Genomic DNA, 16,421 nt, shown 5'->3' with positions numbered 1-16,421 from the left:
CGGGAGAAGAGGAAGGAGAAGGATTCGGCAGTCCCTGCGCCTGAAGAGGGTCAACTCTAAGGTGGAGCACGCTGCGAGAGTAAGCCAGGGAGTGGACGGCGGCACCGCCACTCGACCGGGGCGAGGCCGGGAACGGAGGTGCCGTCCGCCATGTCGTCCCTGCGCGTGCATGGCTTTGGGTCGGCAGCGCGTGACCACTCGCGTGTGCACCGCCGCACATGAAAGTTGAGCCACGGCAATTAGACACAACAATAAGTGAGCAATCAAAGTATCCCAACGATTTCGCATTCTGAGATCGTTCTCTGGCTGATGCAGTAATAGTTAACCAGCTGGTATAATTATTGATCATTCCGCGGTAACAGTCCGTATAATTTTGATGAAAAGAAAGTCGAAATTTGCCCATATAGCTCAGTGGTAAAGCGTCAGCCTTGTAAACTGAAGGTCTGTAGTTCGCGATCCTGCTTGGGGAGATTTTTGTTTATTTTCGGTTTTTATATAGTTTTTGTTTTTCTGTTTTCATATGCTCCGCAAATAGTTTTTTTTCTATTTTTATATGCGGTGCAAATAGTTTTCAGAGAAACAATTCATGATTATGCAATCTTTGTAAATAATTTTCTAAAGGATCTATTCACGATCATGCAATGGTTTATACGCTCTGCAAATGGATTTTTTTATTCCATGATGGGTTTAGACAAAAATGGTTCATGGTAATATGTCAAAGGCCACAATCTCAATAGTGTGCACATGGATAGAAATAGAGCAAAGTGATGATGATAGAGAAAAAAAAAGGAATCTTTTTTATCATGGCATGCCTATGTTCGAATTATGTCCAATTTGTCTATCAATGATCAAGTATAATGGTGACAGTAGCAAGTAAATACAATTTGAATTTCTACTGTTACCGTTCGTCTTTTAAGAGTTCAAAGCTCATAAAAGTTGACGTAAGTGAAAATCCATACCTGCATAATGATCTAAAACGCTATCAGATCAAGATTAAAATCAACGCATATAAGCCCTTGTTTAGTTCACCTCCAACTCCCAACTTTGGCACTATGCAAAAAGAAGATTCCCCATCACATCAAACTTGCGGTACATGCATGGAGTACTAAATGTAGACGAAATTAAAAACTAATTGCACAGTTTTGTTGTACTTTGCGAGACGAATCTTTTGAGCCTAATTAGTCAATGTTTGGATAATAATTCACAAATACAAACGAAACGCTACAATGTGCTACAGTGCTGTAAGAGTAATTTGGCACCTCCAAACTTTGGGAACTAAACAAGGCCTAAGTGCAAATCAGTCCCAACACAAATGTGACAATATATATACAGTATATCAACCATACATCTCGCTATGGGGGCTACATTGTGCACTCTGGTGAAATTTGCATAAATGTTGGAAATAGTGAAAAAAATCATGAAAGCTAGATTTTGATATGATCTTTTGATAAATTTGCATAGTTTTTCTAACATTCGTGCTATTTTTATATATATATATGCATAGAAGTCCTTGTTGGGGATCTACCTGAGTTCAAAGTTTCCAACACTAGGCCTGCACAAGTTACCCCGGTGAGTGTAACGCTAATGCTTCTGGGCATGCTGTTATATGAAGGTTGCTTTTTTCCTTCTTTTAATGGTGACTGGTGCACACGCTTACAATATGAACCCTGTAGCAGCGGAGCCCTTATGCATGGGTGAATAAATCGAATTGGACATATTTATTTTTGGATAAAGTACCCTTCATTTGAATTGGACATATTATTTGCAACGAGTCAAATTGGGCGAGTCTAGCTATTTTATTTTCTTTTTTTCTACTTATTACTTCCATAGTTTTATATCTTTTTCTGCTATATTAATAAAAACTTACATTATCTTGAATGGTTTATTAAAAAAAATAAAGATCTAATCGCAAGTAAACTACACCAGTAAAAGCCAACAAATTTATAGAATGCGATCCAAATTCTATACGCTGGCATAATTTTTGGTTAGGATAATGGTCCACTTGACCCTTAGCGGGATCGTGCATATTTTTTTAGAATCTCATGGCATCCTACCTTTAGGACTGTGTGATACTACTCTGGAATTTTCATATCAACTCCATAGGATTTGCCAAATGATCGGACGCCACGGTCCATATCGCGATCTCGACAACTTTTAACCATGCATACTACCGCGACAGCTCAACCCCAAAAATGCCAGGCGCCAGGGCCCTCGGCGTTATTTCAACCTGCAAAAACCTCAGACCAATGGATTCAGCGCCGAGCCGAGCAGGAACAGGTGCCGTGGGCCCGGGCCCGGCATGAAGATCCTGCCGGCCCCACCCGCATCGCAAGAAACAGAACCTGGCATGACGTGGCAGCGTGAGGTAGTACGGTCCGCGTACTGCCGCGCGCCCGCCTGGCCGGGGATAGCGATCGATCCCATCGTGGCAGGACATGATGCCATCCCCCACTATCACCGCGCAACCCCAGTGCCGGCCGCGATCCCGCACCCGGATCACGGCGCAGGCCGTGCGCGGGGGCCGGGGGCACAGGCACAGGAGGACGCCGCTGCTGGCACCGACACTCACCGATCCACCCCTGACCGCCCCGGCCGCGTGAGATCGCCATCCTGCCGTGATCCTGCCATGATCCGTCCGTGCCGTATACGAGGGGAACGCGCGATCCCGGCGCCGTAGTCACTGAGGAGGAGAGGATACGGCGCGGCGCGGAATCGGATCGGATCCGCGCCCGCATCGCGATCTCTCCGGTTGCCATAGTCGCCTCCGATCCGCCATCCTTCTCTGCCCCGTATAAATAACGCCGCCCTGGTCCGGGGTTTGCCGGTAGTCATCGTCATCTCGCACAGCCATAATACAAGTCATACCCGATGGAACAGGCCTCGTCGAAGCCGGAAGTGACGATGGGCGGTGGGAGGAGAGGAAGGAGAGGAGCGGTGCGGCCAAGGGCGGCGGCAGGGTTGTGCCCGTCGACGACGACGCGGAGGAGGTTGTTGTGGAGCTGTGCGTCATCGCCGTGGACGACAGCTCCGTCGACCGCGCCATCGTCACCGCGCTGCTCCTCCGCTCCAAGTACGGAGGTCCGCAGGCGGCGTACTACCATGTGCCACGTTTTCAGTTTTTTCTTTCTTTTTGTGTTTCGTTTTACAAATTCCATTGAACTAAAAAAAGATCTGCGGTTCTGTTGATGCAGTCACGGCCGTGGACAGTGGGAAGAGGGCGCTGGAGATACTTGGCTCGGTACGCATTCTGTTGATGAGAGAAGTTGTCCAAAATAATTAAGTAATAGCGATAACCACAAATGCTAGCTACTGGAGAAATCCAAACATCACAGTGAGCTAAGCAGAACTGCGAGAGCTAGAATGAGAGAAAAGTAACCGCACATTTTTTCCTAACTAACATGAATGACATAGAGTGCAACTGTCTTTATTACAAGCAATGGATGAATTCTGTCTAAGTGTAATGATGGTGGCAGGACCATGATGATCAAGACGAATATGCCATAACCTGGAGGAGATGGCGAGGTTGGCGTGAGGCGTTGCAAAGCTGGCTGCTGGAGACATGGTGTAAAGATCGCCGGCGCTACTGCAGCGAAGAATCACGCGTCTGGTTAAAAAATCCGGAAAAACCAAAGGCGTCAAACTCTATGGTGCAGTTATTGTCCTTAGTAAATTGACGAACAGAAACCGCCGCCCAGCGCACCCGGCCGCCGTTGGCATTCATTTCCCCGTCGCCGCCCCGTGCCCCCAGCCACCGCCGCCCCGGGACCCCGATGTCTCCCCCCGGCTCTCCCTATGTCGGGCCCCTCGCCGGCCCCTAGGACCCTGCCGTCGCCCCCCAGCTCTCCCTTCCCCTCGCCCCCTGCGCCAGGCCCCTTGCCGGCCCCGGGACCCTGCCATCACGCCAACACCCTCCCCCCTCCCCCCCCCCGCGCTCTACCTGCTACGGTGTATGTACATTGTAGCATGTGCATTCATTTGTTAACTTTCTGAATTTAATTTAATTTCAATCTTTTTTCTAAGTTTCATTTAAGTCTGTCCATCGAACTAATTCAAAAGAACATGTATGAAGCGTCCCCATATAAGTAGAGACTAAATGTGATCCAATTATCAGTCCCAGGAGGCTGATAACACATTTATTCAGCAGATAGTTCAGAAACCGTACAACTCCCGAAGGAGTGGGCGGGCAAGCCACACCCAAAGCAAAACTAAAGCGATAACAATACAAATCCAAGTTGCAGTCCAGTTGGACTCCGGGCTGCAATCGAAACTATGCGTCCGCGGAAGCATCCTGCAAAAAGGCCAACACCGCAGGCAGCATTGGGGGCAGACGCAACCTCCTACTCGAAGTCCTCGGCGACGAAGTCCGGATCCTCCTCTGAAGTAGCAAAACAGGGGTGAGTACAAAGGTACTCAACAAGTCCAACCCCATCCACGGAGGGGGATATAGCAAGAATATGCATAGGATTCAACAAGGATATGGTTAAGGTTTATTTGCAATAAAGCTAGATTTTTGACACATGCAAGGTTTTACTTCAAAGAATTTTCACAAAGCATGTTCTTTAGTAACCGAAACATTAAGTGGGGTTGATCCTACACAAAGGATCCAAGTTTTATCGCTACCGGACTCCCCGTCCGCCGTAGCGCACGGCACAACTGCCGGACATTTCCAAAATTCAACACACACCATAAAAACCAACCATCTCCAAATGCTAGTTGTGTGACCAAGCCGTAACTCGTCCAATGCCGTGGACACGCCTACCCGGATAGGTTTTAACTCTGCAGAGGTTGGACACTTTCCCCACAAGTAGGGTACCGCATCACGATCACCTTATTGATGGTGCGGATCCTAACAAAGCCATTACCCACCTTAGCCAACACTGACTAGTCAACACGGAAGCACCCAAGGGGTTAGCAACCCATCCACGAGGCTGAAACCAGGACCTAAGTCACCAAGAGCTTAGTCCCTTTTCCATGGGCTCCGTCGCTCACCAGCACACCTGAAGCCTAGCAGTTTAGCTAGTGGGGTTTATGCTAAGCCGTTGCCCATACAACGGTCCAGTGGTTGCACGATAGTGGAATTAGGCAAGATGACACATCAACTCGGTCCTTAGCTACGACAAGATGGATATCTCCCAACTCTGCTCAACCACTAAGGTACGAGCTCAACAATCCGGCATTCCACACAAGAAACGCCCATCCATCTCATCCACGCACCACCTCTCTTTACACCCGAAAACCCAACTCCTGAGTTGAACACACTCACACATTTATTTTCCGAAATGGCAGATGTAGTCATGATTGAATTTGAGTAACGAGTTCCTAAACATTCTAGCAGTATTTATCATCTAAACAGAGCAACTCATATTTAGGGATAAATATAGGACAACACGGAATAATCATAACAACCAAGGGGTGGCTATCCAACCATGTCTTGCAATAAAACAATATGCATTTTATAAAACAGGCCAATAGGTTGTGTCTGAAAAACTGGGTATTAAATATGCATCAAAGGGTGAGATTGGACTTACCGTTCTCAAAGCCTTCCGGGAGCTCCTGCTCGCGGTACTGGTCCTCGGGCTCGGGCTCGCGGTCGAACTCCTCCTCTCGCTCCTCCTCGGGTACTCCGCGATCTACGGCACACACAAACGAGCACACAATAAATAAAAAGGAAAAAGATTTTACCCGTTGAGCTCCGAACAGGAAATGTGAACGGAAAATAGGTAGGAAGGGTATTTTCATAAAATTTGGATATGCCTTGGCGGAAATATATGAGGGGAGGTCGTGGTCGAATTTGGGATCGATTAGAGGAAGTTTGGCGCATGAAATGACAGGTTAAAGGGAGGTTAGGTGCTTTAAAACAAGGTTTAGGACTAAACCGCGAGAACTAGGGACCTATTTGTAATTATTTCTGAAGGGTGGAAGGGCATATCCGCAAAACTTTTCTGAGAGAGGTGGAAGGGCCGGTTTGCAAATAGGAGGAAGGGGAGGGGCAGATCGAAATTGAAGGGGATTTTCCGCTTCTTCCTTGAACCGTGCCTGGGAGTGGAGGAAGGGAAGGGGCCGATGAGGGGGCCGGCCGGCCGGACCTCGCCGGCGGCGAGCCGTGGGGCGGAGGAGGTGGAGAAGGTGAAGGGGGTCGCATTTTGCCCCTTACCTTGGGGAGTTGGAGATGGGAGGAGGGGTGGCCGGCAATGGGTAGGGGCGGCGGCACACGGTGGAGGCGGCGGTTGGGCGCACGGGGGAAACAGGGGAGGGGCGGCGGTGCGGCTAGTGGCGGTGGAGGTGCGGAGAGCCGGGGCGTTGCCCCTTTTATAGGCCGGTGAGGGGGCGGCCGGTGGTGATGATGGTGGTCGGGACTTTTTCGGTCGGTGGCGTGCCGGGGCGGGCTTGCTCGTGGATGGCGTGGCGGCGTGGTCGACGAGGAGGCACAGGGGCGGCGACTTCGTGGGGAAGCGCGCCGGGAGGGGACGGGCGGAGACCGGCCGGCGAACGGTCCGGCGCGGCCGGCGGCGCCGGCGCGACACGTGCGGCTGGGGCGCACGGGCGGGTGCGGGCGAGCGGAGCAGAGCGGCTAGGCGCGGCTGGGCGCGCGGCGCGTGGAGCGAGGTGGCCAGGCGCGCGCGGTCGTGCGCGGCCGGGCGCTTGGCGCGGCGCGGCCCGAGGCGTAGGGGCGTGCGGATGGTGGCGGCCAACGCGCGGCAGGCGCGAGCGGGCAGCCTGGAGCGGGCGGCTGGGAGTGCGGCCCTTGCACCGGTGGGGCCGGGCACGGCCGGCGTGGCCTGGGGCGCACGGGCGGGTGCCAGGGGAAAAGAAGAGGGCGGCAGGAGAAAAGGAAGGAGAGAGAGAAAGGAGGAGGGAGGAAGAAGAAGGGAAAAATAGGAAAAAGAAAAAGGGGAGGAGGAGAGGAAAAAGGAGGAGGAAAAAGGGAGGAGGAGGAAAAAGGGAGGGGCAGCTCGGCGAAAGTTGCGAGATTTGATGGCACGCGTGATGGATTGGACGGGCACGCGGCGAAATTTACGGGGAGCAGAAAAAGATGGTTGACGAGTCGGGGCCGGAACGACGGGTTCGATGGGAAGGAAGGGATTTGCCGGGGCTCAACGGTCGGAAAATTTTGGAATACATTTTTAATGAGTGATTTAATTTGGTAGCTTTTTACGGGCGTTACAGGTGCCAGGTGGCGGCACAGATGGGCCGCCATCGGTATTAGGGGGCGGTCCAGGAGGCGGCACAATACCAGCAGCAAGAGCGGTGGTGTCGCCAGACACAGAGGAGTCGGTGGAGGACATGGCGCACAACAGGGAGGTGCAGCGGAGGGTGGGTGGTAGCAGCGCAGCAGGAGGGGGTGCCGCCTAGGGGAGACGTCGCCTAGTGTTTGCATGGATTAGGGGAGAGGCGCAGGGAATATATGTATATGTATATACATATACATATATATGTGTGTGTGTATATATATATATATATATGCCAATGTGGTTTGGAGTACAAGGAATACATCGTGTACAAGGAAAGGATAAATACATTCTAATATACACATATACTTCTTAATAATAACGAATAAGTACCTTTTGAGTTCTTTTTGCTTATATGAATAAAATTTTCTAGCTAAGTGACATACATGGAACACGGACCATCCGTTTAATAAGAGTTATAGGACACCACTCATACTTCCAATGCAAGGTAAATGTACTTGAACGATGAATGGTTCTTGTGCAAGCAAGCACAGGCCTATAGGCTAATGACAGAAATAAATTTCCATGGAAACACCTTGTGATGGCGCCGAATCAATGCATCTTTGCTGGGAAACCCTCTATAGTAGCGAACCATAAAATGGTTCCCAGATGTTCATCACCCAATCGATATATGAAATAGATGTGAACAAAATATTTGTCACAAATAAAGACATGTTGTCGAGTATATCAATATATCATGCTATGATTAGGGTCTGATTGTTTTCATAACACTTAAGTTTAAGCATCTATGGCGTTGCAGTGCATATACTCCTAGTGGCAGGCAATCTTTATAGAGCTTTTTTTTTATGATACACCGTCTACCATAGGCTAGTGTTTGAAAAGGACTATACTAATATTTGAATCGAACTGGTATACAAAGATTAATTGTATACTATTTAAAAAAGTTTATTAATGATAAGTGTGGTACAAGTGATTGGTATAGATAGTTTAGGTGTATTATAGTAAACAAACATAAATAGGATCATTGTAATTTTATTTTGACACAACAATAGAAGTTACAGAAAGTTAGAATTAGACATCATTTCATTTATTATAACAAATCGGTTGGAATCTCATTTGATTTCTCCTCTACCTTCTTTCGGTGGTGACCACCGCCGCCGGCGATGTTGTTGATGTCCTCTCCGCCGTCGCCCTGGCTCCCTACCCTCCGCAAGGCTGCTTTCCCTCACGCAGGCCGTCGCGCCGCACCTCCGCTGCCTTATCGGTTTGCGCTACCAGCACAGCGGCCGTAAGTCCAAACTTGCACTGCCGCTAGGCTGCAGATGCACAAGTCAAGCAGGGACATTGTGCCCACAGCCGGCGTCGAGGTGCCCTACCAGGAACCGCTCGTGGGCTACCTCACCAAGCGGGGCCATCCGCTTTGCCTCTCTCAGTTCCTCATCGCCACCTTGGCGTTCTTCATCGCTGCAACATCTGCTTCTAGACTCTGTTTCCATTTTATTTCATTTAGCTGCCGTGAGCTCGGATCTCTATGAATGGGATGTCAAGAACCCAAGATGTTGTCAATTACTTGTAGTATTATCCGTGTGGGATTTAATCATGTTCACTTCACCGTGTTGCATTCGCAATCGAAAGCAGCAAGCAGTACTAGTCAATGCGCCCAAGCTTCAGGCCTACATCTACTATTTCTTACATTCATGTTGATTTGATTTGTTGCCATTCTAAATAAGGTGTTGGTGATAATCATGTCATGATGCGAAGTAACTCTTGGCTAATTAATGGTTGCAAACTGCACCACACTACACTTGCGCGTTGTGACTTGAGCTTGCGCTATAACTGAATATTAGAATACCAAACAGAGCAACCATTAGTCTTACAAGGAAAAGCACAGGACAGACAACTAGCAATCCCATTTGCAGTTCGTCTAACATATTTCTTTTATTCCCCCATCTCTAAATTCATTAAACAAATGAAGGAATCAAATGTTACATTTGACACTAGTATAGTGAATTGTTACAACACCGGCTCCTATCCTCCATGCTGGAGTTCGGCTCTTGCCTTAAATTTCATCTCAAAATGAAAGCTGAAATAAAACAACAGGCACTGTATCCATGGGTTCATGTGGCTCACTTCCGAGCATTCCACTCCTTGGACTTTCAAAATTGAAACCAATACAAGTTAACATATTCTAGTGATTGCAGGCCGCAACCACCGTCTCTGTGTTAAGAGAAGGGAAACTAAGCGACCTTGAGTATACTGCACAGGGAATTATTTGCATTCACATAGATCTTAAACTTCACCTCCACCATGGCCTGCATACACAAGTAAAGCATGTGATATATCTCTTGTTATTATCCGTGCCTTTTTGAACATTTATTTGCCTTCGGACAATCAAGAGATGCAATGACTGCATCATCTTTTGTGGTATGCTGCTGTTAAATCCACAAGAACTGAAACTACACACCCACATGACTTATTTGTAATTTTGCACTACATCCATTATTCCATTTTATAGTTTCTCAAAATTAGGGGGTGTTTGGTTCCTCCCCCTAAACTAAACTTTAGCACCCGTCACATCGAATGTTTAGATGCTAATTAGAAGTATTAAACGTAGACTATTTACAAAACCCATTACATAAGTGGAGGCTAAACGGCGAGACGAATCTATTAAGCCTAATTAGTCCATGATTTGACAATGTGTTGCTACAGTAAACATTTACTAATGATGGATTAATTAGTCTAGATTTGTCTCGCCGTTTAGCCTCTATATGTGCAATTAGTTTTGTAATTAACTTATATTTAATTCTCCTAATTAGCCTCCGAATATTCGATGTGACACGGACTAAACTTTAGCTCGAGAAACCGAACAATCCCTTCATGAAAGAGGCAAGGCAAGTCGACACTGCCGTTGTCGCTGTTCCAAGTTGCTAGGCCGCCTGCGTCAGCCCCGGAACTGTGAACAAACTGCCCGCAGGGTACCGATGATGATGCCAAAGGATGCAGACCAGTGCCGGCATCGAGGGGTAGGCGCTGCACAGCAGGGCGGTTGCGTTGAGGACAAGGAGGTGCTGCACGACTGGCCGGTTCTCGATTCGTCGGGAAAGCCTCACGGTGCTTACGAGGACTAGCCGTGCCGGTGGCGCCGCTGACAACCACGCACGCCAAAAAGTCAATCGGCCCTTGCAGGGCTGCGCTCCGGCCGGGATTGTGGCACACCGACGGGGAGATGTCACTGGCTCACGACACCGAACGGCGGAGACTCCAGGCTTTGGCGGCGTCAGCGTGGCGGCAAGTCAGCGCCGCGGGGGATACGAGGCTGTGGCGGCGCCGGCGGGAAAGCTCCGTTCGTAGCAAGCCCGCAACATTGGCGACTCCGCCGAGGAGTCATCTCGGCGGCGGAAGGGTCGGCCCCTGCGACGGTGGCAACACCGGGAAGAACTCCGTAACGCGCCGTAGTGGTACGGGGGACTAATTTGATCCGAAAAAATTGGATCTGGATAATTATGACTAAATTGCGACGGTTGGATCATATATACCACTAAGTAATATACCACTAAGTATTGTGTACTCTCTCTTTACGGCCTCTTTAGCCCACAAGGCATTTCATTCAATCGTTCATTCAGCGAGGAGCTTTCTAGCTTGGCCCCCTTGCATTGCATATAGCCACTTTCTGTTGACAATCCATTTTTGGGACCCAGAAAGGACAACAACGGATAAACCGCACTGTCATGCATTCTTCACTCGATCGCCCAAATCTGTCTCTCTGCATATCCAGGATTAAAAATCCATTGCTTCCTTTATGGATCTCTTGTCTACCGTTGACACTGTGGATTAAAAAGGCAGTGCTTCATCTGAGGCCATGGTTATTCCCTTGCGTGAAGCGGGAGGGAACTCTTTTTGGCGCTCATCATTTGAGAATGAAGGAACTTTGTTGCTTTATTCTATTTTTTTAATAATTGTGCTTTATTCTATTTTCATTCAGGCGAGGGGCCCTTAATTTGAGTGTGATTCCTGATTAGCATCTTTCTCAACTATTAGGTTTAAGCTTAAGGGCAGGCAAGCTTTATTCCATTTCGAGCCCACGAGGCATCATTCACTCGTTGAGTGATGGGCCCCCATCACAGCTTTCTTCGACCCATTGCACAGCATCCATCTTTCTTTCTTTCTTTCTTTTTCTTTTTGATTGACAAGCCATTCTGTGATGGGACCTGAAAAGGGAAAAGTGCTGCAAGAAGAGATGAGCCTTTTTTGACAATCCATTTACCTGGAATTTTATCCATTTATTCTGCAATTCAGTTGGTGAGACCAGATAGATGGGTCGCAGTCCCTGGTCGGTCTTAATCACTGTTCACTGCCGTTAACTGTACCTGTCGCTCTGCTGTTTCATTGTCAGCAGGAAAAAGCAGCAGCAGTCCTGATATGTTGACATGGCTGGTAACCAATTTGTTGCTGATGATGCTAGGGGTGTAAAGTCATGCAGAGAGCTGTGCGCGCTTCTTTTTGAACCAGTGACATTTCAGTCCGTGCCAGGCCTAGCAGTCGACAGCATTCAGCTCTCTCTGTACAGGTTACATGCGCGCACATTGTTGTACGGTTACATGTTCATGTATGTCATGTAGTAGAAGATAGCATAAACCGATAGAAATTGATAATGAAAACAAGCATGGCACCCACAATACATATAACATTATTTCAGGTAACTTGGGGCTACCAAGTTCGACAGTAGTGTACAAACAAGTTCAAATAATTTTTAAAATTACTAATTCGACGCTAGTTGCGTCCGAAACAGGCACAAACAATTTACAATATAGAGATGTAGTTCACAACATAATTAACTACCATCAAACATAATTGTTGACTATCAAGTCGGTGTTCAGGTTTATCATTGGAATGATTGAGTTGATAGCATAGAGGAAACCAACGTTGGCATTACACTACTTGTCTATGTGATGTTGATTGCTTCACTGTAGAGAGGTGGAAAGATGCTGGTAAGATGATTTGTTAGTAAACGTAATGAAATTAGGGAAGTGTGCATATCGACCATGCTCTTGTTGGTGCAGTTCATGTCAAGGAAAAATACGTTCTCATCTATAAAATGTGGGTCATGTCTTGATTATGCTTAACTGTCCCTTGCTTATAAAACTGCAAGTCATTCTTCAGTTGTGTGATTAGAATTGTCAGTTGGACCATACGAGGAAATAATCATATGCAAGACGTTGCATAAAGAAGTTATGCATCGTCACGCCGCAATTAAAATTCATGCTTTGGGGTCCCTGTTTAGCATCCGTCTGACTATCTCAGTATTTGTACCACCCAGGAAGCTGATAACCTGCGATAGGCTGATAGCTGATGCTATCTTTACCATGCAGTCTCGAAGGTTACTGTTAAAATTGGAACTCTTGCCCTTTATATTGGTTCCCTGCAAGGTCGCAAGCAATTGAAAGAGGGCATTCATTTTGGTTCTGAAAAAATATAAACAATGAAAATTCATATCAGCAAGAAGAATAGGGTGGAATAGTACGAAGCAGGAGAGGGAAGCTGTATGGAGTGTAATGCACAAATCATCATGAATACACTTTTTTTTTGGGTTTTTGTTTACCTGCAAATGATTCATGAAATTGATTTTTCTGGGTTTTGTTTACCTTCAAATAATTTATAAAGTTGAATAGTAATGTCAGTTTCAATCCTGCCAGCGAATATATATGAACTATGTACAAAAGTGTGCTCACAATCATACCAACGGAAAAGAATTACATAACAAGCCAATAATGACATGGAATCGGTATGAATGTATCTCATATGTTTACTGTGCACAGCTTGATGTACCAAGCTAAAAAAAAATGTGGCGTAGTCTAAGAGGAAGAATATTGAAACATATGATCATTCACCTATAAGCTCATGAGAAATTAGCAACATACCATGAGCAATCTGCTTTCTTACTGTGATGAGTATTTTAATTAGGTGATCAACTATGCTGCTCTGCTGGAAATACATAATAAAAATGGCACTGAAAATGACTATCATGTGTGTATACACAATAAAAGTGCACAATTGTATGCAGGATAGAAAAAAAGAATAAGTGGCGTGGCAGATAAAAATAGGGATTCATAGAGACATGAAAAGTTTTTAATATGATCCGAAGAAGAAAGCTGTGTGAAACCTATACTGAGAGGGCATACTTGAAGTCTCTAAGTTGTTTCAGAAACCACACATGCCCAAGGAAGCAGCAGCACCAAAAGTCTGCATACAAAATTTACTTATAATTTTGCTGAATCGGTCAAGTTTCTTGGCTCTGATGCCACATGCTACTTATGTAGACATAATTATAGGAATACCTGAGATCAAAAGGTCTCTGCCACAGGAACACAAACGACACTTGAGTACAAATGCTGTCATTCAGAGTGAGCAAGAGATCAGCTTTTAAGATTAAGAAGCATATGATTTTCTAATATTGGCCAGCTAAAAATCCAATAAATAACCGCATAAGAGAGCAAAGTATATCTGTGCAGCAGATCAATTGGGGCCATAGGTTGAGTCATCCTCTTGCTCTTATCCTACATCTGCGAGATGAACCAAGCCTTCATAAAAGTCAAGAAAAAATTGATTCACAGCATATCTCTGCTCAAAGAAGAGCGCCTAACACGGTTTAGGCCGGAGGTTAGTATCCTAGAAAGTTATTCAGGCTTTTGGGTCCCCTTCAGAAAATCATCTTTCACAATGTGACCACTTGACAATCATGTTTATGAAAAAGTGGCATATCAATAAGTTGCAACCACTGGAAAACTGCAGCAAGACGATAAAGTCCATGGTATGAACCGTAACATAACCATTCAATTACCACTTTACTTAATGCTTCAATCAAGTCATCTATCGTGCTAGACTGCCGGAGAAATAAGAGGGCCAAGGTAGGGAATGGAAAATCTTACCAAAATAGTTATCAGAGGGACAATTCCATTGTTCTTTTAGGACATCACCTGAAGTAATACACCAGGCCAGGAAGAACAGCACCTCAGGTTGGAGCTGGAATCTGCAAAATCCAAAAAAAGAAGTATCGATATGATTCAAACCAAGTTAAATCCAAAAAAAAAGAAGGATAGATGCTCGACCTTGAGTTAAATAATGGTGATCTTGGGTGATGATCTGGTGCCAAAAACATGTACCATGCAAAATGAATAGGAAAATGCATTTAAACTAAAAGCTTCTAATCCTAGAAAAAGCACCAGGACGCAATCTCTCTGCAGCAGCCTCGACTGTAGGCATCAAGAGATACTTCAATCAAAATTTACAAATTATAGAGTATAAACTCTTTCAAAATTTCAACCATCCTATAATTTTTGTTGACTAAAAGATTCTATTCCATTTCGAGCGCGCAAGGCATCATTACTCATTTCAAGCGGTGGGCCCCTTATCACATCTTTCTGGGCCCATTGCACAGCGTAGGCACCCTTCTCTCTTTTTAATTATTCTTTTTTTTTTCTTTTTGACAAGCCATTCGAAAAATATATACTACCGCAAGAGATAAGCCTCGCCACCAAATGTGGAAGATGACCTCTTCGGCCTGTTACGTGACCTCAAAAGCCAGTGGTCGTCGTCGTCCAATTCGTCTGTGCTTGCACGCGTCGTCGTCGTCGTCGTCCAGCCGCGTTCACCAACCAAACACAGCATGTTCCGTTTGCACAGAGAGGCTGACTCCCCGGCCACTCGGTACTCGTAGCAAGCCGCGAGAAACACCACGCGCGCGCTGGCGGCGCCGCACGTTCCCTCTCGCCGCGTCCGAGCCCCGCCGCCGCCATGCGCCGATGCCAGCTCTACCTGGCCGCGCCATTTCGACCCACCAGCGGCGGCCGTCAAGCCGGTCAGAGCCGCGCCGCGCCGGGCGTGCAACGGCCACGCGTGAACCACCGCCGTACCTCCGCCGCGCGCACCACCCGTGATCACAGGCAGGTCCACGTACTAGGAAGAAGGAGATCAGGATTAGCACAGTTCGTTAGTGTTTGCCTGATTGATCTCCGGCTGAGAGCGAGAGGCGGCGCGCGAAGCCAATAATCCGCAACGAATCATCGCCGGGAGGATAACCCCGGCCGTCCGCCATCATCGCCGGCCACCGGGGACGGTTGCCTGGCTCGTCCTCCGTGCCCGGCGCGCCGACGGAGAGGGCGCGTCACCACGGTGGGATTGCATTGCCTGCCGTCGCAGTTATGGCCTCCGTGACTCACCGGCCGGCGGTCTGGTGTGGATTATTCCAGGGATGTACTCGCCACCTGTTCGTCCAGGGAGACCTCGACCGACAACTACGAAAGCCACACTCATGACTCGTACAACTTCTCGCGCTGCCACGTTCCGGAAAGGTAACAAATTAAAAAGAGATTTTGCTACTGAAACAAGGACGTGTTATGGTCCAATAATCTTGCGGAGCTTAATTATTTTCGCTACTGAAACAAGGACGTGTTATAGTCCAATAATCTTGGGGGGATTAATTATTCGTATTTGAGTTAAAAAAAAGTAAAATATTTGCATGGTTCCTGAACTGGGTGTCATCTAGGTCCCTAAACTCTCAAAATACATGTTCAGGCAAGCTAAACTCTCAAAACACAGGTACCCAAAATTATCTCGGGGTGTCATCCGAGTTCTTAAACTCTCAAAGTACATTTTAAGATCTCCCAATCGAGCGCCAAGCAACACAAGTATGATCACTAGCATAAGGTGGTTACGAAGGCAATAAGCGAGGAGTAATCATTACCATCAGCCATAGGTGACAAGTTTTAATATTTAAAACTGTATTTTGAGAATTTAGGGTCCTGGATGAAAACTGAGGACAAGTTTGGGATCTAAATATGTACTTTGAGAGTTTAGGACCCATATGACACCTTGAGATAATTTGGCGACCTGAAAATATATTTTGAGAGTTTATTGATCTAGATGACACCGTAAGACAAGTTTAGAGACCGCCGGTATATTTTACTTAACAAAACACCAAATGAACCTTTAAGAAAACTATGAGAATCAGAACGACCATTCTAGTTTTAGTGCTTGCGCAGGACTCCGGTCATGATTCATCGTTAACAGATAATTTGACATTTCTTTGTTTTGTAAAACACTACAATACTACAGCTTTGTAAAACCATTTTCTGATACAAACATAGTGCGGTCGATCTCTAAACTCATAATTTGACCGTCAATATATCATGAGTTGTATTACTCATGATAATAATATTGGCATGATGTAAAAGT

Source organism: Setaria viridis, chromosome 6, assembly GCF_005286985.2.
Source record: "Setaria viridis chromosome 6, Setaria_viridis_v4.0, whole genome shotgun sequence".
In the NCBI taxonomy this organism is placed as follows: Eukaryota; Viridiplantae; Streptophyta; class Magnoliopsida; order Poales; family Poaceae; genus Setaria; species Setaria viridis.
The sequence above is the reverse complement of the archived record's forward strand: the minus strand, read 5'-3'. Positions refer to the sequence as shown.